The 24192-nt window shown below is 36.4% G+C and overlaps 1 protein-coding gene across 2 annotated transcripts in view; it reads right to left on the bottom strand.

Annotated features, from left to right (window-relative positions):
• The window catches only part of Sema2a (Semaphorin 2a), a 397753-nt gene that overhangs the window by 372416 nt on the left and 1145 nt on the right, over positions 1-24192 (bottom strand). The gene's annotated exons all lie outside the window — the stretch shown is intronic.

The raw sequence follows: 24192 nt of genomic DNA, 5'->3' as shown, positions 1-24192 counted from the left end.
AAATTACATTTGGCTCCATACCTACTTTGTGTAATGCAATCACAGCGATTCGGTTTTCTTTTTCACCCCACTCCAATTTAATATCGAAAAATATTGTACAATGTATTGGCGCCAAAATGAGAAAACTCAATGAGCAATCATATAAAAATAACAGATTCCAAATTCAAATATAATATTTTATTTATTTTTAATTGTAACAGTATTTATGGCCAGACTAAGTATTTATGAAAAAAGACATTTGCCTCAACTTGTGAAAGCCTGCTTTTTTATTTGAGATCGTTTAAACCTCTTGTGCATATGGCAATCTCCATCCATATCTTGCCATATTAATCATATAGCGTACAATAACCCATAACGGTTTTTATAGTAATGTTTATTATCCTAGCTGATAAACGTGCCTCTGATATGGCAGGTCCCCTCCGTGACAGTAACCACCGCTGTCCAACCAACTATATTTCATCTTTTCAATGTTTTATCACACGCCACGGACGAGGAAACTCGGACAATCCACGGTACTTTCGCGATTATACAAATAAAAACACTTTTATGTGGACCCTTGGGCTATTTGTTTAAAATGACCCTTTTGAAGTGTCTCGAACACGAATTTTCCTCACGCAATCCCCGGTGTGTTTATAACAAAAGTATATTCCAAACGGTTAACTTAGATGAAATTTAAACGTGTTTAAGTGTTTCGAATATGTGTAGCAATTGAAATTGAAAAGTGTGAAGGGACTGTCTCCAGACCTGTAATAATGTTGGTGACTTCGGACAAGATTACATCAAAGGATCTCGATTGAAACATACTGTACTAACGTTTCTTAATGCTTGACACAGCTTAAAATCTAGTGATGCACTAGGTTAAAAGCTTCGCGAGTGACGTTCAGTTGCTACATTTTGATTGGATAATTCACCAAATAGGAATTCGCTCGAAAAAGTGTTTATGTATTATATTTTTTTAATTTAGATGTTACTGACTATCGTTATAGCTTCAGAAATACTCCTCTTAAACGCTACGTCTACATGGATTCTTACCTACTACTTGTAGAATTTATTTTCTGATGTGTTGCCATTGTTTCATCAAGGTAAACGTCAACAGGTTCCTTTACGTCTTTACGAACGAATTTCAAAATAAATATTGTGTTATTAAAACAAAAGCGCCAACATAACGGTGGCGGCCATTACCATTTTGGCAGTCCCACATATCCCGAGCGGCCCCTCAGCGTGGACACCTCATTAGAGGTTCGGTCCCCGGTCCAAAAAAAGGCCCAAAACACGTCATTACGGATCCTCCCGATCCATTAACGGTGCTTTTAGGTACCACAAGCACCGGTCACCGTCCTCGTCGAACCCGTCGCTTGCGAAGAAGGGCTCGACGAGCGAATTAACCCACAGATACAGCCCACTGAGTTTCTCGCCGGATCTTCTCAGTGGGTCGCGTTTCCGATCCGGTGGTAGATTCTGCGAAGCACTGGTCTTGCTAGGGTCAGTGTTAGTATCACTCTGGTTTGAGCCCCGTGAGCTCACCTACTAGGTAAGGTTACGCTAGCCTCTCAAGGCTACCAGTTTAGGTAGAAAAAGAAAAAAAAAATCGGGTAGTATGCCATGAATTCTCCTTTTATTACTACATATTTTTAGGTCACCGTAAGAGTCACAACGGCAGAGTAAACGGTAAAAATGATAATTTGTTTCACCAAAAAACGCCTATAGCATTTAATTTTAAACAAATTCCTGTGCATGCGAATAACCCGAGCACACCGCCGGTCGGTTTCCAACATAGTTACGTGCACGCTACCCAATGATATACATGAATGAAGTGTCCGGCGGTAGGTCTTTTCATCGTTTATCGCGTGGCACGGCTGAAGGAGCTTCCACAATCGACCCGCACTCTATTCATGCTCAGGTAACCGGAGATGTTTTGAATCTATCTAAATACGGTACCCGGCTGCTAAATTATTTATCTTTGCAGTCATCTATGGGTGTATTACGAGGGACCACGATACACTAAAATTTAATTGGATCACGTTTCCATATCCTTACACAACAGATGACCGTAAAAGATAAAGTCCGGGTTTCGTAGGAGATATAGCGAGAATTTTTGAAGATAACACGTTCCATTATGTATTGAATTCTGTATTAGAAATCGTATATCGTCTTAAACTTTTATAAACTTCTAGTGTTCGCCTAAAGATCGAAATTTGACCACAAACACTGATACCGCAAGGTTTGAATTAATAACAATTAAAAATTCACTGCATTTAAAAATCAATCAGCCAAACAGAGGATAAAATGGTACCGTACTGTTTTGCCTTTACGTACATAAATATGGATTATTTTCGTCTAAATTATAATCGAAGCTCATTTATAATCAAATATCGTTTTTGTTGGCATTAATTCAAAATTAAAGTTTCAGCCGATCACATTTAGGATGGCTACTATAGTCCATGAACTCTTCCGTCCGCCACAAGGCCCAGAGGTCAAAATTGCATAAAAATAAAGAAAATGTCATACTCTAAACTAAACCACATAATTTCTATGAATAAAAATAAATATTCTCGTAAATAATTTAAAAAAGTAGATCCAAAAAACTTGTATAGATTTTTGTTATAACATATATTAAAATTACTAAATATTATGCCGTATATTTATAGTATTGGACTTTAGAGTAAAAAGTCATTATTTTCTTATGCAATCTAATTAATCGTAAAATATTTATACATACTATCCAACTAAAAATAAAGAAGCGGAAAATAAAATACTAACATAATTCAGAATATAGATGAAATAAGAAATAGCGTTTCTTGAAAAATCTGCGCACATTCAGATGATTAATAGACTGGCTTTCCTGTTCTACGGGTACGGTCGTAAAAACAGTATTGACCTTATTGTTGCTCTATCGTTCACAATGCCGTCCTCAAGAGTTATTTAGAGATAGCTTTTATTGTGGCTGAACTCGGTTTGCGACTTGTGTTAGTTTTCACTTTCATTACAAATGAATTATGAAGTATCCACGTTCTCGTTGTTCGTAAGATTTCTCGTCTATTTATACCTACTAATATTATAAAGAGGAAAGATTTGTTTGTTTGTTTATATTGAATAGGCTCCGAAACTAATGAACCGATTTGAAAAATTCTTTCACTGTGTGGAAGCTACACTATTTCCGAGTGACATACGCAATCTTTTTTGCAAAAAAAATTAGGGTTCCTTACTAAAACTCCAATAACGTAACCCAAGGTGTCAAAAAATTACCAAAAATATTCTTTACATCGCGTGCCCTGCGAAAACTATTGATGATAGAATAAAATAATGTACGACTTTGTAGAACACATTATTACTTACAAAAAGTGTCGCGACAGCATATGTCTAACTATTACAGTTTAGGTGTTCTTTTATTTAAAAAATAAAACAACGTCAAATATCGTTGAAATTTTTGTTAAAGACCCGAGCGGAGCCGGAGCGGGCCGCTAGTTAAAAATAAGAAAGGCTACTTGCACGATGGACTGCTAAAATAATATTCGACAATAATTCAGATCTTAGGTATTCGATTATTAATGACGTTAGATTTCAAACAAATTATAAATCTTTAACAGAATAGGCCAGTCAAGCGGCACGCTAACACTACTTTAAAAAACTACGTATTCTAATTACAAAATCTCTGCTGACAACGAATCTGTATGTAACATTTTTGTTGAGAGAATCTCTAATACCTGAAAGAAGTTATATAAATAATACTGTCAAGGGAATCCCGAGTACAATAGTCATAAATCACGTTTTAGGATGTTCCTATAATAACATCGCGTCTTGAATTTTAATTATTGACTCTCTCGGAAGATTCGGGACATCTTACGCTTTCCTCATATTCTGGGATGTTAGCACACATTGACCGGGTGCGTTCTACGGCACGACCCACAATAGGGTTGACGCAACCAGCAAAATAAAATACAAATTATTATAAGATAAGAGTTTAAAAAACTGTTTTTATTAAATAAGCAGCAAAAAATTCTGAAATCCTATCAAATACAATCAAATTTTCACATCACTTGCCTATAATTCGGGTAGCATTAAGATAATGTTTATTGATACAAAATTTAAACAGATGATCATAACGATTGAAATTCAGAGGTAGAGTATAAAGTAGTTCTCGGAATGCATAGACAGTACAATGTGAATGCCTCGGTCCACCTCGAGGTACAAAGCGATGTTAAAATTGCTTTAATGAATCAGCTGTTCTACATAATTACACACGCAAGCGAACTTACATGATAGTGTCTGATCGCCGTTGCTTATAAATATCAACCACTCCAAGGGTATCATAACCCGTGACATATAATTGAAGACTTTTTCATACCTCCTTCGTCAGATCATCCCAAAGTCGACTTATAAATAGCAAAAACGATATTTATGAATACGCTGTGTATGAATGCATTTGTTCCAGGTAGTCTATAAATATTAATACGTGAAGCAAAAACTTTGTATCCCTTTTTACGAAAATTGCACGGACGGAGGAGTATGAAATTTTCCACACTTATAGAGAATATAGAGAAGAAGTGCCCAATGCTAATATTTTTTTAAATAGTGCACAAAAGATACATTAAATCAATAAAGAAAACATTACACATACTACATACCATGTATTTGACGCACACACGCATGCATACTATTTATTGTCAAACTTTTGTTCTTGACGTCTGTGGTCAAATTGAGAATAGATTAAATATTGTTTGTCTTTATTAATATTTTTTATAGTGTAGTCTTGGCGAAATTTGTGAATATAGAAGTATAAAATACAATCATAATAGTGTACAATTTTACAATTCCAATTAATTATAGTCGAATTTCGACTACTGCGGGACCACTAGTAAGAATAAATTCTGTAAATGAGTCGAGGGTAAAAAGAAATGAGTCATCTGAGACAAACAGAGCATCCAGCTTTAGGTTAGATTATGAAACCGGAACCGTGTGAGATAACGAAACGACCTACAATATACGGTAAATAAAATTAAGAGGGTTTGATTTTGTTACACGTTTTTATTAAACGCTACACGGAAATTCGGTTTAAGCGGACTAACGAAAGTAATAAACCAGCGTAATGAACAGAAATTGCGGCACGATTTACTTAACACAAATTTAATGCGTCTGTAAAAAGCCGTTAATATTACACCGCAACATACTCTCTAGGAGACAATTTAATTCCGTTCAAATAAACTTTTAAACGTAACATTAGTTTTCAGAAGCTTGCGTGAGTCTCAATTTATGTTTGCCTACAACAATTTAACCCGACATAATACAAAATAAAACTATATTTAAAAACCGACCATAACAATAAAAGTAGCGGAAACCCTAGCTTGAAGTAGTAAATCATTTTAATAATTGATCCGGCTTGAAATATTCATGAAGTTCCATACTAAAGGTGCACCCAAAGAAAACGGATGAAAAATGCTTCGACCCTTCTAATATTTCACTACATCTGACCGTTTTTGATGATAGGACCTTAAGTTTGCATAACGTGGTAACTCATGCAAACATTTACCAACTACAAGCACATAAGTTTCCGGTAACCTGTTTTTATTTGGTTACATTATTATTTGTGTACTCTGAATATCGTATTAGGTACTTTGTGTTTTTTGTTAGTGTTATTTTGTCATATTATTATATGGAGAGACGTTCTCTCGTCCTAAAATTTTTTATCGGAGTCTAATTTGCCTGTTGAGACATGTTTAGGAATTATCTATGTAATACAGTAAAGCTATTCAAAATATATGAATACTTTGAAGTGAGCGATAGGAGGATAGTGCTACCTACGAAATTCAGTGCTCACAGTTCCTCAATGAAAAATTCTTATTTTATTTTCCAGATAAACAATTATATATGTGGGTGCCTCAGACCTCGACACTTAAGCAAAACTCGAAAAGAATACGAGAAACCGTGTCGTTTTGTAAATTTGGGAATATACGACGAAAGGAAAGATCTTCCACCGAGCGGGTGACATTGCTCGGTAGACCGACGGTCCGAATGTTGTTGTTCGGAACTTGTATATATGCGCTTTATCTTGAAAATATCGTAAGCGAGATTCAGGCATCTGTCAATTATCTTGCGTTGTATAATGGCTACCCGCCACAGTAAATAACATGAAGTTTTGTACTGTTCGTGTTGGTAATTTTGTTTATTCAGAGCACAAGTACTAACATAACACTCACAACATACCACTGTTTATTAATGTTTTTAGAATGACTTCTAGCTTGAAGAATAAGATATACTAATGTAGAATAACTCCATCACAACGGAAACTTTCGTCCGACGCTTCAAATTTGCAGTAACCTTGTAATGTTCCATGAACTCTCATAAGATAGGCCTACAGCATTTGCCAATAATAATAAAAAAAATATAAAAAAATAATAATTAAAAAGCCCTTGATGCAATTATATTATTTGTTATAGTTATGTTATATGCATAGACCCCTCTCAGGTAAAGGCCTCCTCCAAAGATTTCCATTTTGCATTGTCTCTGGCGACATAAATCCAGTGTGGTCCAGCAACTTTTCTAATGTCGTCCTCCCAACGCGTATACGGTCTACCGACGCGCCGCTTGCCCTGTGGATCGCCCCATGCAGTTACTTTACGGCCTGGCCACGGGGATCGGCGGTGCGAACAGCGAAGCGGTGGGCGAGGCGACCATTCGCGCAGCACCGTTTGCAGGCCACGGGTACTCACGTTCGCCGCCGCGACTAGTAAGGAAGTCCGACAGCGAAATGTCTATATCGAAATTATCTCGATATTGCTTACAAATTAATAGTTTTTTGGTTCAGGACCTATTATTTGGAAAAGATTGTGAAGTACATGATTTGAATAAGAATTGGAATATACCTATAGATGGAGAATTATTATTCCACAAGAAGTACGAGAAATACTTTGGGTGGCTAGACTTCCAAATAGCTGGTCTAGCTAGTATTTCAACTATTTTTATTTTATTGCTTAGATGGGTGGACGAGCTCACAGCCCACCTTGTGTTAAGTGGTTACTGGAGCTCATAGACATCCACAACGTAAATGCGCCACCCACCTTGAGATATAAGTTCTAAGGTCTCAAGTATAGTTATAATGGCTGCCTCACCCTTCAAACCGAAACGCATTACTACTTCACGGCAGAAACAGGCAGGGTGGTGGTACCCACCCGCGCGGACTCACAAGAGGTCATACCCCCAGTAATTACGCAAATTATAATTTTGAGGGTTTCATTTTTATTACACGATGTTATTCCTTCACCGTGGAAATCAATCGTGAACATTAAAATTTGTTGAGTACGTATTTCATTACAAAAATTGGTACCCGCCTGATATTCGACTACCGGTGCATCGCTCAACACCGGACGTCTTATCCGTTCGGCCACGACGAGTTTAAAAATATAAAAAAAAAAATTAATAAAAAAAATTTAATTTATTAAAAAATTTCGGCGTTCATTTTTCGCGGCGAAAACAACTAAACTCATTTAATCACTGCACTATTCGCCGCGACTACCGCTCGACTCCGTGGCTTGCGCCGTCCTTATTCATGCATTTGTTTTGCTCGCCCGCCGCATCGTAAGTCGCCCGCGCGATTCGCTCGGTACATTCCGCCGGTCGCTTCGCCGGTCGCCGGTGCGCGTGGCTTGTTAGGTACACTTCTATGCGCTTGTTTTAGTCGCTAGACGCTTCGCCGTTCGCACCGCGCGAATATTCGTATCGGCGAATGTCCCGTGGCCAGGCTGTTAGATGTCCATCTCCCATCCCCGAGTCGTGCTACGTGGCCAGCCTAGTTAAATTTCAATCTTTGAGCATATTTGAGAGCGTCCACTGTTTTGGTTATGCTTGTTATCTTTGTATGACGGATTCTGTGTGTTTTTCTTATATTGAGAATGCAGCGCTGCATTCCCCTCTGGCATTAGTTTATTTATCTGCCAATAATAATATAATCTATAAATCATACAAGATTATTGGTGGCTATTTAAACTTCATACTTTGACAACATGGGTCTGGTATATAAATACTGGTATATACATATAATATAATATAACAAAGGTATATAGAATGTAGATACATTTCAAAATTCGTCTGCCTGTTTCAAACTTACATGCGGCGGAAGACTAGAATATTTGCAGCTGTCTCAAAGCAAATTCTTATGGGACCGAATTCTGACGCGCTTCACATCTACGAGCGTGTCTATGAATACAATTCTGAATGCATTAAATAGGGTCTGTAGGGCATAGTGTTTTATAGAATAGTTTTATTGAGAAGTGATAATAGCAATTTCTTAAATTTCAAGCCACAAATCTATTGGAATAAGTCTGGAAAATGTGCTATTTAGAGGAATGTCAAGTAAGGAGATTATTTAAAGCTAGCACTAAAACCTTTTTGTAAGACAGTAACTGATGGTAGAAAGCAATGTAAGAACATATAGGTCTTACGCTGTGAAGCACACCGAATTGAGGGGTTATCTGTATTTTCTTTTTTTAAATCTGCCACAGAATATGCAGAATTTATGGAAAACCATTTTTCATTGTACTCCAGGAGTAAAACTGTTTAAAGAAAACACAACGTGAGTGTCACCCCAGTCTCACCCCTCAGGTATTCGAAATCTCAGTTGCATTAGAATAACAGAAATCCCACTTTTCAGACCGGAGCACGGAGGTACGGTGGCAGCAGTGAACAACCACTCTAGGTGTAGTAACTAGTAAGGTTTACTACACCTAGGTACTAAGGTAGTCCTAGTAACTCTAGGAAAATCAACCTCTACATTTAGTATTCCCAAAATCGTTCGGTTTAAATTTAAATTATGACTAGTAGGCCTTTAAAATTTAATAATGTTACGCGCTGGGGTTCGGGATAAATAAAATTCCACCAAAGTACCACTAAAAACTGTATTCAGCACTTAGAACACTTAAAACGCTTCACAAACACTTTAACATTCTCAATTCGCTTCTTCCACTTCGCTTCGGGTGATCCGTTCGCTGTTTCGCTTCGAGTAGTTCCGATTACTAGCTGACTGCGTGCCATCTCTGCAACGCTTTTATAGCCGATACCACATCTTTAGAAAATTATCAAGAACATTCCACACATTTCTAGTATTGTGTTTCCGCTATCTGACAATAGATGGCGTTGTAGTTCTCGAGCGTTCTAGGTGCTACTAGATCCTTCGATATTCGTTCGACTATTCGGCGATAGATGCCGTTACTCTTACCGGCTTAAGAATACTATAAGAGTGAAAACCAAGTCAGTAGGCCATAAACTCGAGAACGAGAAAGAATTCCACCAAGTCATTCTGATTTGTGTAACTATCATTTTAAATGAAAACTTAACGTCATAATGCTCTTGTATCTTTTCCTCAGTGCTCACCTTAGATAGAAGACGTATCTTAGAGGTGCGATTATATCCCTATATACATATATACAATAGCGGCCTTAGTGGACAATTATTTTTTTACTAGTGGTAGGACCTCTTGTGAGTCCGCGCGGGTAGGTACCACCGCCCTGCCTGTTTCTGCCGTGAAGCAGTAATGCGTTTCGGTCTGAAGGGTAGGGCAGCCGTTGTAACTATACTGAGATCTTAGAACTTATATCTCAAGGTGGGTGGCGCATTTACGTTGTAGATTGTCTATGGGCTCCAGTAATCACTTAACACCAGGTGGGCTGTGAGCTAGTCCACACAAATAAGCAATAAAAAAAAATAAAAAAAATCCTGATAATTATCTACGGATGCAGGTGAACTCTAAATAAATAAGAAATAAATTTAGTAAAAAGTAAAAATTAAAATGAATAGTGAAAATTTTGCAAAAGCAGCTTGAACTCCACTGGCATTTATACTTGTTAAAATTTCCAGTGGCAATTAAACGACTACGGACAAAAGGGTCCGAAAAAAACCCGAAGTTGTCTAACACTGGGTGAGTCGTGTGCCCATCACTCATACTAAAATTATAAACGCGAAAGTAAATTTGTTTAACCTACTCAATCTAAATCCCGAAAATTGCACATAAGTTGTCAGCTATATAAAAAAAAAATATACGTCATCTAGAAAGAATCACTATTCCGGAGAGTTTATTTTTTCTACATTAACGTGAGCGCCGCGTGTAAAAGCTAATAAAAAATTAAGATTACCATAATTTTTATATTCATTTTGTTTGCGATTTTAATACTAAGTAGTCAATTAGAAATTCCGATTCTTCGTATAAAAAACTGAAATATGAAAATGTACATTTAAATAGAAAAATTAAATTATAAATGAATTGTGTGTAATAATTCGGGAGCTGTCGTAGAATATTATAAACGTCTTCTGGAAATGACGCGATGAATAATTAATTTGCGATCTAAATGACAATGCTTTCCAAATTGGAACGTTCAGTAGGTATTCCCTTGAAACATAAAATTTTCATAATCTACGCAAAATGATACCAGACTACAGTTTACATAACTTACTACTACTACTAACTACTTAATAAATTAAAAAATTGTAGTTGTATCTATTACGATAATATCCAATTTATTTTAACTCCCAAACTGAATCTTAAATAAGCTTAACGAAAAACACGAAATCGAAAGAATCCAACATAGTTGACTCAATCGTACATTATAAGAGTTGCATCTAAGTAAGTGTTCCAAATGAAAATATATATTCTAATCAAAAACTTCATTAATGTAAACGACATTACTGAGCCATATTACAAAGCCACTCACAAAACAATAGGTATTGCGTCAATGAACTGTATAATAGAATACGTACATTATGTCAGTAACGAGATACGTAACATCAAATAGATGGGAAGGGTACGCATGTAAGGCGCAGGTGTCACCGAAATTCATGTGCTGTTTGTATTGCTAATGGCGAGCCGACTTGGAAGGAAATTAGGGGACAAACTTTATAAAGCCTCACTTAAACTACAATTTTATGTTACGTAATGAAGTAAAATTTTATATTTTCTCTTATTGTGATATTATATTTGCTTGTAACAATATTAAAGGAAAACGGAAGTGCTTTCAATATATTTTTTTCTTCTACATAGTATCGATGAACTTAATTGTAATATTGATTCGCGTAAGAATAATATGATGAACTTCAAATGAACTTAAAAAGAATGAGGACTACGGTACGGATACACTATCCTGAGGGAGGGAGTAGATGTTGTTGATTGAAACACGTATTGTCTGTACGACGACTTTTATTATACTGGACTACTGACTTACACACTACAATCCAATCACTGGTTCACTGGTGGTAGGACCTCTTGTGAGTCCGCACGGGTAGGTACCACCGCCCTGCCTATTTCTGCCGTGAAGCAGTAATGCGTTTCGGTTTGAAGGGTGGGATAGCCGTTGTAACTATACTGAGACCTTAGAACTTATATCTCAAGGTGGGTGGCGCATTTACGTTGTAGATGTCTATGGGCTCCAGTAACCACTTAACACCAGGTGGGCTGTGAGCTCGTCCGCTCATATAAGCAATAAAAAAAAATAAAAATAAAAACTGACCAACAAACCATCTTCAACAGCAGCTAAGCTATCCGAAAAGGACCTTCACCTCAAACACGAGAAACTTCCATTCGTCGCTACCCATGCCTAGTATATGCCACTCTTGAACCGCAGGGATACGATATCTTTTCTAAATTTTTTCCCTACCAAATCGATGGCAGCCTAAGGGGCTATTACAACTACGTGCAGACTGGTAGGTGAGCTTAATCTGAGAAAATTGCTAAGACTAGCCCTAGCAAGAGCAGTGTTTCGCTTAATCTACCACAAGACCGGAATCGCGACCCACTGAGAAGATCCGGCGAAAACTTAAGGGGTTGTGTATATGTTTCTATAAGCTTATTTACACGTCGAAAATTTCGTTGTATCCGACGAGTCTAACGAGAACATTTTCTAACTTCATCGAGCCTACGGCAGCGTGGCCGCCCGACAGGTTGTTTACTGCACAAACCCAGCAAATGTACTGTCTTCACCGCACTGTCTTCCTCTACGCTTTCAAGATGATCTAGCCCGCACAAGCAAGAGACATCACACTGATTACATAGGAATCTTTTTCAGCTAGCAAAAAAATCAAATTTAATTCATTTAAATTGGTGTTGAAACGTTTTCTATATTTTAAGTAGAATATTTATCTGATTTTTTTATCCCTAAATTATTTTTCTGCCCATGTAAACTTTATTAAAAACAAAATTATAGCATTCAACGGAGGTTTCAATGACAATGTTTACACCGTCTACACCATCAATTTGTTTATTATGAATTTCACATGTCACCCCTAATGGAAAGAAAGCATATGCTTAACACGACACCTTGACCCGAATCACTTAAATACCAAACAATATTGTAATAACAGCGCGAATGTTGACGTTATGTCTAATTGTCTTCTTTTATTTAGATAGTTTCCGTAATATTTTATATTTTCTTTTAATAGGAGTTATACGATTAATATTATTGTTAGTTTAGACTATTAATGGCTTTCACATAAATATCAGTATAGATTAAACGAATAACCTTTTCGGCTTACTTATCAACTTATATTTTATTCCCTATTATGGCTTTGGAAATAGTTCTAACATACCCTGTAATCTCAGTGAAAGGACAAGAAGTCATTTATTTTTAAAACGAAAAACTGTAGAGAACTGGATTCTCATCATTCCTGATCTAAATTCGTTCAAAGCGGCAATAAACTTAAACACCCTCTAAAATCTATCGCCCAAAAGTCCCGAAACTCTATAAACTTGAGTTATGACCGCGCTAAGGATTTAAGTTAAGAAGATTGACTTTATTCGTTAGCCCATTTCAGTAAGGGTAGCCATTAAAGAGGTATTCTTCACAAATGGTGCTATCGGAACTTAGATAAAGAACTGAAGTGTATAGTCCACTTATCTGCCACCCTCGCTAACATAGCGACCAAATTCAGCCCCTAATTATTTTATGATAGGAAAATACCACCGTTTGAGGCGTATGAATATTATGTGCGGGCCGCAGTTTAGGTCAGTACCTAAACGGTTTTTATGTTCCTTAATTTTTGTATAATTCAAATTGAAAACACACTATACTGGTGGTAGGACCTCTTGTGAGTCCGCGCGGGTAGGTACCACCTGCCTATTTCTGCCGTGAAGCAGTAATGCGTTTCGGCTTGAAGGGTGGGGCAGCCGTTGTAACTATACTTGAGACCTTGGAACTTATATCTCAAGGTGGGTGGCGCATTTACGTCGTAGATGTCTATGGGCTCGTCCATACATCTAAGCAACAACAAAAAAACTCATTTCTACACATATAAGTATATGTACATATACAAACACATTTTTAATGTCTTAAAACTTTATTGTAGAACAGAGCAGTGTAAATAAATCATGTTACTTTTGTAGAGTCAAAATATCCTAAGATTTTTTTTATACTCAATGACATTTACATGATAGACGTGTCTTTAGCTCTACCAATATGAAATGTGTAATTCACAAAAAATAAGACACATTCCGTTTTCCTAGATAAACAGTTTCTTGTCAATCTCTAGTCTATAAACTACCATTTGCCTTGTATAATAATATATCCTTTGGTATGTGTAATGACGAACTAAGGAACAGATTGTCGCACTTATTATGGCCCGAGCTAAGGTCATTTGCAATACCTTGTATCCTAAACGTGTTCATCAATTTTTACGTGATTGAGAAATAAACGTCCAAATATAAGAACTTTTACGTGTATAATTTTAGTATAGGTTACTAGTGAGTTTACATAAGTAAGTAACTTACTAATTTCTGAGAGGAAGCAGTTATGTTTTCCGATTTTAAATATAGGATAGCCATTATACAATTCAGTAGAGACTTGCATCATGATTTCGTATTTAACAACAGACTTAATAGTATAGTTGGTAAAGTCTAATTATTAAAAAGCATATAGCTTTTTTTGTACTATATTTAAAATTTAGTTAAAATGTTCCAAAGCAGTCTTTTCATTTTTTTATTCCCTTTGATTTTCAAAAGCTCCCGTGACGGTATGTACAATATTATAACAAAAAAAGGCTTTATAGCAGAACGAACTAAACATTACGATACTGATATTTGTTTCGGTAAATATTATGTTGAAAAAATAAATACGCATGTTAGTTAATAGAGCCATAATGAGAAACACCGAAAAACTTATGCACGAAATCTAAATAGCTTTCAGAAACACAAGCAAAAAATATTTATAAAACAAACATTGAACCAAAATGAAAACGGAAGCGTACTATATCAAAGTAAAGGGCACTATTTCTGTATGTAAATTCTGTGAAAAGGGATCCGTTAAACATAAAACTGGGAATCAGGAGGCTCACGGAACTCTCAAGGAGCGCAATCATACAGGCCCTCGCACACTAAATCATGCAATAAATTATCGAGCATGAAATATTCAAAACGCCTCAGCATACGGCCGTGAAGAACAATGGAAAATTTCGCCTTACAATTTCTTGTAGGGTTGCTCTGATTCAGATCCGACAGATGGACAGGTGATGTTGGGGCGTAGCTACATACTTGATATGTCTTCCTGTGAAACATCCATAACTGAGACAACAGATCTAAAACATCGCTGCTTAGCTTAATAGGAAAAATGCTTTATAATACAACAATTACTTTTGTTGAAAAATAACCATGTAATTGATTGATTGGTTTTTTTTTTTAATTTTATTTTTTGACTTGTTTTTTCCTTTATTGTAAATATTTTTATATATTAAAAAAAAAGAAAATATTTGAGACAAAAAAAAAAAAAAGCTCGCCGAGTTTGTTTCGCCGGTTCTTCTCAGGACTGGCTTTTTTTGGAACCGGTGGTAGAGTTAACATTGTCTATATTAATATTATAAAGAGGAAAGATTTGTTTGTTTGTTTGTTTCGAATAGGCTCAGAAACTACTGGACCGATTTGAAAAATTCTTTTTCCATTAGAAGCCGACATTGTCCCTGATGAACATAGGCTACTTTTTAAAAAAAAAAAATTATTTTATTTTTTTTGTTTCATGTGTGTTTTAATGTTTCCGAAGCGAAGCGAGGGCGGGTCGCTAGTTATTTATATTTTGACATTCAACAAGTGTGTCATACTGACATCTAAGTTGAAATAAATGATTTTGAATTTGAATTTGAATAAGTCGAAACATTCCGCATGGCTAAAACGCATAGTCGCTGCTAACACAACAAAAAATGTTGATGCAAAACTAACACTCACCGTCCCATCTTTAGGCATATTTGATTCCTTTTTTTATTTAAAAATAACATCCAACATCCCTGTTTCAATTCACTTCGGCCACGAACGAGTGCTTCAGGCGCGTTATTTCTCAGTCATTCAGTCGCCGCTCCAATGCGTTTAATGATCGGCAATTAACTCTTTTTCGCACTACATAAGTTTACATCTAGTTTGGATAAAATAAAATTTAAATTTTACATTATAAGTTTCGTTATTTTACCTTTTTAACAGCTTTTAGACAACTCCAATAAAAAATTCAATATGATGTAAATCCATTCAAGTGAAAATTTGAACAAACATAATCTCATCACAACCGCTTTCATTTGAAACATGTTTCTCTTGACCTTTAAAGTCTTTTAAAAAAAAAACTTTTATGCTAATAAAGATACATTATCCTGGTACTATTATATAATTTCTGGAAAGGAAAAATATATCAAATAAATTTTGGATTAACTTCGGAAAAAATTCTATGAATTTACGAATACATCACTTTGACGCTATCATAAATATTAAATATCAGTCATTTCAATATATTAGAGGTCCCGCAGTAGTCGAAATTCGACTATAATTAATTGGAATTGTAAGTTTGTACACTATTATGATTGTATTTTATACTTCTATAATCACAAATTTCGCCAAGACTACACTATAAAAAATATTAACAAAGACAAACAATATTTAATCTATTCTCAATTTGACAACAGACGTGAAGAACAAAAGTTTGACAATAAATAGTATGCATGCATGTGTGCGTCAAATACATGGTATGTAGTGTGTATAATGTTTTCTTTATTGATTTAATGTATCTTTTATGCATTATTTAAAAAAAATATTAGCATTGTGCACTTCTTCTCCATATTCTGTATAAGTGTGGAAAATTTCATACTCCTCCGTCCGCGCAATTTTCGTAAAAAGGGATACAAAGTTTTTGCTTCACGTATTAATATATAGATAAAATCTTGAAACAGCTGTACCGTTTACACCATCTATTTCCATTTAGACGACTACACAAACATATCAAACACGATTTGCCAGTACTCGAAGTACCGTATCCTAATGACAGACGATGGATCGATCATCCTCGGTCGTACAAAATAAATTGAATTCTAATTTTCAATTTCAATAACAATGGGCTCAAACACTCCAGTGTTAACACGATCTTCAGTCCTACGATATTTTTTTTCATGTTCTTACTCGAAATACGAATCGTTTATCGTAAAAATTTACGGTGGATTTTGTTTGTTTACTGATTGGGTTTTTTTTTCTTCTCATATAATAGGCGCTATCGTGCTATTTTTGAACAAATTGCTAAGACTTCAATTGATGACACACCATGAAAACTTTTCATGTATTCGGAGCAACGGATATAATTAAAATAGTTTTATTTCTTTATATCTAGAACTCGCGAAAACCCAAATCAATATATTATTTCAAACGAATAAATCACCTTATTGTAATTCGACATGTTAATAATGGTATATTAACAAAAACGAATTCTACAGAAAATCAATAAAAGATCTTCTTAAAATGACCAAAAAACAAAGAAAATCAAACTTTAACCAAACCTAAAAGCTTTTTACAAATATATTGGGGGATTTACTCAAGAAATGGCGAACAAAATGACAGAAACAACCCTTCAAAATCTAACAAACAATAACCGAGTGTTTCTGTCGAAGTGTAAGAACTCATGACAGTCTTGAAAGTGTTGATTGTTCGCTGTAAAACAACTTAAATTACTTTTTTTACTACAGAACGGGGTTCTTCTCGTAAAGAGCTTAGAAGTTTACAGACTATTATTGCTTAAGAAAAGAAAGTTACACTATTAAATGTTTTCAATTTTTATAGCTTTTCGTTCCCCGTTTTCGAAATAGAGTTATCTTTTAACTTTCTTTAATTTGTTATGTCACAAGCTAGTACCAGTTAGCTATAAGCTCATAAGTTTTTTGATTGGTTTTCCCTTACTTTAATTCTTAGAATTACATTCGTTCTCAATTATTATACAAAAGTTTGTGTAACAAAACACAGAAAAAAGTCTTTTTTTATAGAAAGAATACTATTTACATACATAATTAACGAACTCACTGATATAAAAAGTTTGGGTCAAACGAACATAGTTTTATAGTTCTGTAACCTCATTATCATGTATATTAAGAACTAGCTGACCCGGCAGAATGACCTAAACTTTTGTATAAAATTAACTTAAAACAAACAAAATGAATCAGTCTGGGGGACACATCAAAGGAAAAACAAACTTGTTATTTTTATTTAATTTCGAGCATTTTCATATTTATCTACCTTTTAAACCTTCTCTAGACTTGCACAAATAATTCAAGACCAAAATTAGCCAAATCGGTCCAGCCGTTCTCGAGTTTTAGCGAGACTAACGAACAGCAATTCATTTATATATATAGATAGATAGATAGATTAGGAAGATTTTAAAATGTTCATTACGATACCAATTTACAAAATATTTAGTATCTAAGTAATTCGAATATCCATTTTGCTCATATATCTTACTTGATATTACTTGACTGTCCTGAACAAACCTCCATTCACAAAACAAGGTAGTAAATAGTTATTTGACGCGTTTTCGGCGTCACATACGATCCGTAGATCGTAAAGCCCTCAGGCTCTGTGGGGTCATGAAGGCTTCAGGGGTGGGGGAAGGCAATAAGTGCCCCCTTCCATTTCACCGGCTCTTTAACTCGGGTGCACTGATTTGATAACACCGTTTGTTTCAAGTGCCACTTGCGACGGCCATCATTTGAAGATCATTTTTTTTGTAAATAGAATTTCGTTACAATATATTCTACCGAAGTGCGTTTTAATTAACGATATTGGAGTTTAGAATAATTGGATTGGATTGGGTTGAATAATTGCTTTTATTTCGTTTCCATTAACAACAAAGAGCTTTTAATTCGTAAGTCTTAGAGCGTAATAACTAAGAAAACCCAGTAGAAGTAGGAGGGCCAACTCTACTGCAATCAGACACGCGACCATTCCAGGGCTGTCTGATCGACGAAAAAACCACCGAAAGCGGGTCTACATCGGCTATTACATTCGGCGGCTCGTGAAGCAGCCCCAGTAGTATCGCTGGTGTTGAGATACACCTTGCTGAACCAGAACAGATCTGCCTAGTCGAAAAGCCATGCACCGCCAGCCGATCGCTCTTAAGTATGATCTCTGCGGCGCACTAGCGTGCGTTAGCGGAGGCCTCGACTTCTAGTCTAAAACCAGATCCCTAAGAGCGACCACCACTCATAGAGTCCTCTTGAGAGGGCGTAAGCCCTTTTCTTCTCCCAGCTCAACGACAGATAATCAGTGCGGAAAAGAAGAGCCCTTTCTCACAGTTTGCCGCCTTCTTTTATAAATTTTGGACTGGCCAAAGCATTCTCTTCCAGGACCTATTGCTGCCAAACTTGAACGACTTCTACGTATTATACGGATCATTTTAATACATTAGTTAGTAGTTCGCAGTTCTTGTTAGTAGCGGCCAAGATAAGGGCGTTATCATGTCGCATTGCTGTTATGAAGTAACTGTAACGGGTCTCCGAGTGGGGTGAATTGAACTTAGTACAATTCAACCCGCTGAAGACACAAGTTTTGTGCGTTCACTGCGAAGAAGGACCCATTTGTCATGGTGCCGCAATTCCAAGGAGTATCCCTGCAACCTTCCAAGAGTATTGGGATACTTGGAGTCGATATTTCGAGCGATGTCCAATTTCAGAGTTATTTAGAGGGCAAAGCCAAGTTAACGTCAAAAATGCTGGGACTCCTCAACAGAGCGAAGCGGTACTTCACGCCTAGACAAAGACTTTTGCTATACAAAGCACAGGTCCGGCCTCGCGTGGATTACTGCTCCCACCTCTGAGCCGGGGCTCCCAAATACCAGATACCTCCATTTAACTCCATACAGAAGAGAAACGTTTGGATTGTCGATAATCCCATTCTCATGGATCATTTGGAACCTCTGGGTCTGCGGAGGGACTATGGTTCCCTCTGTATTTTGTAGCGTATGTTCCATGGGGAATGCTCTGAGGAATTGTTCGAAATAATACCATCATCTCGTTTTTATCATCGCACCGCCCGCCATCGGAGTAGAGTTCATCCAGACTACCTGGAGCCACTGCGGTCATCCACAGTACGTTTCCAGAGAGCTTTTTTGGCACGTACCATCCGGCTTGGAATGAGCTCCCCTCCACGGTGTTTCCCGAACGCTATGATATGTCCTTCTTCAAACGAAGCTTGTGGAGAGTATAAAGTGGTAGGCAGCGGCTTGGCTCTGTCCCTGGCATTGCTGAAGTCCATGGACGACGGTAACCACTCGCCATCAGGTGGGCCGTATGCTCGTCTGCCTACAAGGGCAATAAGAAAAAGTTGGTTTCATGCGTAAAATTAAGGAAACAGTTAACTTTAACTATTTTTAGTTAAATCAATAGTGACGTTGCGCCAACATATACATTACGTTATAATAATAGGTTTTTTTTTCCTGATGAGGATTTATACATAAACTATTTTATGATTAAATTTTAGGTTATACAGTACATTAATTTTACTTGAAATTAAGAAATAATTCGAAATATCCCTCAGCAGTAGACCGCTACTTGGTATTACTTACTCATGTCCAAAAATGCCGATAACCACTCACGATTAGGAAGGGCGTAAGGTAGTCTACCTTCACAGACAATTAAAAATAATAATAAAACTTTTCATTTAATTAACAATAATTATGACGGGATCACATTCTTCACTTTGCACTCATACTTTGTTGTTTGTTTGTTGATTACATTGTTCGCTGAAACGTCAATTAAGTTGTGGTTCATTTATTCTAGCACTTAACGTGACATTGAAGTCGTCGTGGCCTAACGGATAAGACGTCCGGTGCATTCGTGTTGAGCGATGCACCGGTGTTCGAATCCCGCAGGCGGGTACCAATTTTTCTAATGAAATACGTACTCAACAAATGTTCACGATTGATTTCCACGGTGAAGGAATAACATCGTGTAATAAAAATGAAACCCGCAAAATTATAATTTGCGTAATTACTGGTGGTAGGACCTCTTGTGAGTCCGCACGGGTAGGTACCACCACCCTGCCTATTTCAGCCGTGAAGCAGTAATGCGTTTCGGTTTGAAGGGTGGGGCAGCCGTTGTAACTATAATTGAGACCTTAAAATTTATATCTCAAGGTGGGTGGCGCATTTACGTTGTAGATGTCTATGGGCTCCAGTAACCACTTAACACCAGGTGGGCTGTGAGCTCGTCCACTCATCTAAGCAATAAAAAAAAAAAAAAAAAAAACGTCAAGATCAGTAGTTCATTCACATCGAATCAACAGGCTATAATAATTCGCTCACTATCCGCTCGTTCTTTTAATGCAATTGTTTGTCCAATTTCATGTCTCCAATTGGATGGCAGCTTTCGCATTACCTTGTCTATGTGCTCCCGACTGTCAAATAATTTTATGACTTAATCTCGAATTTATTATAATATCCCTTTTATTATTTATGACGTTTTCATTACTTTATAGTTTTCATTATTACAAATATATATCGATCAGTAAAAATAACTGCATAGTATTTGAAACGCCTATATTTACTTATACACGCAACAGTATTTATTTAACTGGTGGTAGGACCACTTGCGAGTCCGCGCGGGTAGGTACCACCACCCCTCCTATTTCTGCCGTGAAGTAGTAATGCGTTTCGGTTTGAAGGGTGGAGCAGCTGTTGTAACTATACTCGAGACCGTAGAACTTATATCTCAAGGTGGGTGGCGCATTTACGTTGTAGATGTCTATGGGCTCCAGTAACTACTTAACACCAGGTGGGCTGTGAGGTCGTCTACCCATCTAAGCAATAAATAAATAAAATTGGCAACATACAAAACTTAATTGCTAGAGATTTTCCTATTCGAAGCATTTTTATTGTAGTTTCATCTCACTGACAGTCCTGAAAATATAACAATCAGTTTTGGCCTTTCAGATCATATAATATATTTTTTTTAGAATAAATTCTGAGCGAAAACCAGTTAAGATTGAATATGATTTGGTCGATGTTTCAACGCAAGAATGGTTCGGTCAAATATATTGACTTTGTTGGAACGCAACTGCAAAATTCAACGTGTTAAATTCAACGATTGCCGAATGCTTCTGACCTCTCCAATTTTACACGCCTGTATTTATGCACTGAGCTTTCCAGTTGTTGATTTACCGACCTATATTTTACACAGTTTTCAGTATCGTGTGGAACTATTGTTAAATTGATTTTCGAGTTGAGAAAACTGCCTTTTATGTCGTATAATTAAATTCTGCAGATACACTTATGTGTATTTCTATTAATAGTATATTGACGAGTGACTTTTTTAATTAATTGGAATGAAACTCGCAAAGTTTATACGCTATTACCACCGATCCAATTAACCCATTGAGTGTCTCGCCGGATTTCCTCAGTGGGTCACAAATCTGATCCGGTGGTAGATTAAGCAAAGTACAGCTCTTGCTAGATCTAGTGTTAGCAATTCTGTCAGGTTGACCCGTGAGCTTGCCTACCCGTCTGAGCATAGCTGGTATAGCATCTTAGGCTACCAGCGATTAGGTAGCAAAAACATCTGCTACTGTTCCGTTAAAATATTTGCGAGATCCCATAAGTTGGTACAATATCGCTTTCCAGGTTTAACTATCAAATAGTCATTATTCTGGTTATTATTTTATAGGCGGTGGGACATCTCGTGAGTCCGCACGGGTAGGTACCACCCTGCCTATTTCTCTGCCGTGAAGCAGTAATGCGTTTCGATTTGAAGGATGGGGCGGTCGTTGTACTGTTAAAACTGAGGCCTTAGAACTTTTGTCTCAAGGTGGGTGGCGGCATTTAAGTAGTAAATGTCTATTGGTTCCGACAACCAATTAACACCAGAGAGGCCGTGAGATCGTCTACCCATCTAAGCACCAATTTCAACTTGGATCTTGTAAACCACTGAAATTGATAAAATATTTACTTCAAAGATATTAACAATTATTTTTTGATCAGCGACTGAACAAATTACGGAAATGTGTATGTTTACAACACATACAAACATGTTTATCCGCGTGTCGCTAATTGCCTTTCAGTAGCATTGGGCCGTCCATTCTGCTGTAAATGAGAATATATAGGTGGTTTCTTTTTTCCAACACATTACTAGTTAATTGTCTCAGAACAACTAGTTCGTTAAATTAATGATAACTAGATGATGACCGAGCTTGGCTTTTTTTTTTTTGATAACGCCATCTTGTTGTTTCTTTAAAGCGGTTAGTTGCCCTCAATTAAGAAAAATAGTATTATTATTCGCCAATAGATGTCGGGAAGAGTTGATTATTGAAAACACGGATAAAACAACATTTTCTGAAAATAAATCGTAGCTAGATCGTTTTATCGCCCCCGAAATCCCCTGTATACTAATTTTTATGAAAATCGTTGGAGCCCTTTCCAAGATTCTGATTATATATATATATTAATATAAAAAAATTACTCGTTTAGAGGTATAAGATAAAAACAATATTCTCCTACACTAAATCTAAATGGCATTGTTCCCTATCTAATACCTTCATACGTCATACGTTACCGAGGAAACAACCACGTTAGAAAGTATTAAATAATTTCAAAGGAACCTAATCTTCCTCATTCAGTAAGTAGCCGTACACACAAGTACTTTAAGTGGGTCGACCCGGATGAGGTTTGCATAGAAATATTTATAAGGCTTAACACAAAAAGTGTTCTTCAGTTATACGTGCCAAGTAAAATTATGCATAGCCTCTCTATTCTCTTTCATACTCAAAAACGAGACGGATACATCTTTGCTATGTAAATATGCGTAATTAAAAGGGATAAACCACGTTTACCTTAAAGTTTTAAAGCTTTCGCCTCCGAATGAAGTTTTAATCCTTATTGAGTTGGTAATGTGTGTGTGGAGCGAATCCTTTCCGAATTTATCTTGTGGCGGGGACAGGATGGCCTACATCCCGGGACTGGCGTGTTTTCATTTCGGATTTGCCCGAAGTTGGCGCCAAATCCGACCAGCTGCGCTATCCCAACAGGATATTTTCTTTTCCTCCTTCGACACGCGATCTTGACGACTAGCTTTTGTGATTTAAAAAGATTTGCAGACGCAAACCGCTTACAGAGTTATAAAGTAGTACAATTTTGTTGGTAAGTCTTTACGTACATCTTTATGAATCAAATAATATATATCATACAGATACAGATTGTTTACAGATACAAAAAAAATAGCTTCGAATTTTATACGACAAAATATTTTGGCTTAATTTAGATTCGAATGTATCATTTTTTTAAATAAAATCAGTTGCATTCCGCTTTAATATTAATTTTTCACTATTGTTGAATCTATTATCCATAGTATCAACCGATCAATAATAAGACTATGTCATCCTGTAATCCTGCAAGACAAACGCGAAACATTATGTTAAATATATACATAACGTTCGTTGATCGAAGAAATATGCTAATTAAATTTCTCAACTAAAGCAAAAAACTTAAGTTATTTAAATAAGTTTTTTATGCTATTGCATAGCTTCTATCACGGGCCTTGAGCGCGGCGACTGAATCAAGAAATTCCGTAACGAAAATAACCTGACACCCCCACTACGCCTACTATGTAGCTCGCGTTCAACACATTCACACGTTGCGCTGGTGTAGTGTTTGTGAATAAGCGCGCGGCATGACGTCGCACTGCATGAGCATCATGAAAAGTCTGCCCATCTCTCTCTCACGCCGTCTATCTTATAGGTGTGACGGGGACAGTTAATGTTTTGCTTTTGTTAATGTTTATAAATATAGCGTGGTTTTATTTTTATTATTGTTTTAATATTAAATTATTATTGTCTAATTGTAATTGCATAAGTTGATAAGAAATGCTTTGCAATAGCCTTACCGCGGCAGTCCCCGAGTGCCACATGTCTTTTTTTTTAATTCTTGTTTGGAAAGACAATCAACCACA

Source organism: Bombyx mandarina, chromosome 18, assembly GCF_030267445.1.
Source record: "Bombyx mandarina strain Sakado chromosome 18, ASM3026744v2".
Classification (NCBI taxonomy): Eukaryota; Metazoa; Arthropoda; class Insecta; order Lepidoptera; family Bombycidae; genus Bombyx; species Bombyx mandarina.
Note: the sequence above shows the minus strand (reverse complement) of the source record. Positions and strands in the feature narration are given on the sequence as shown.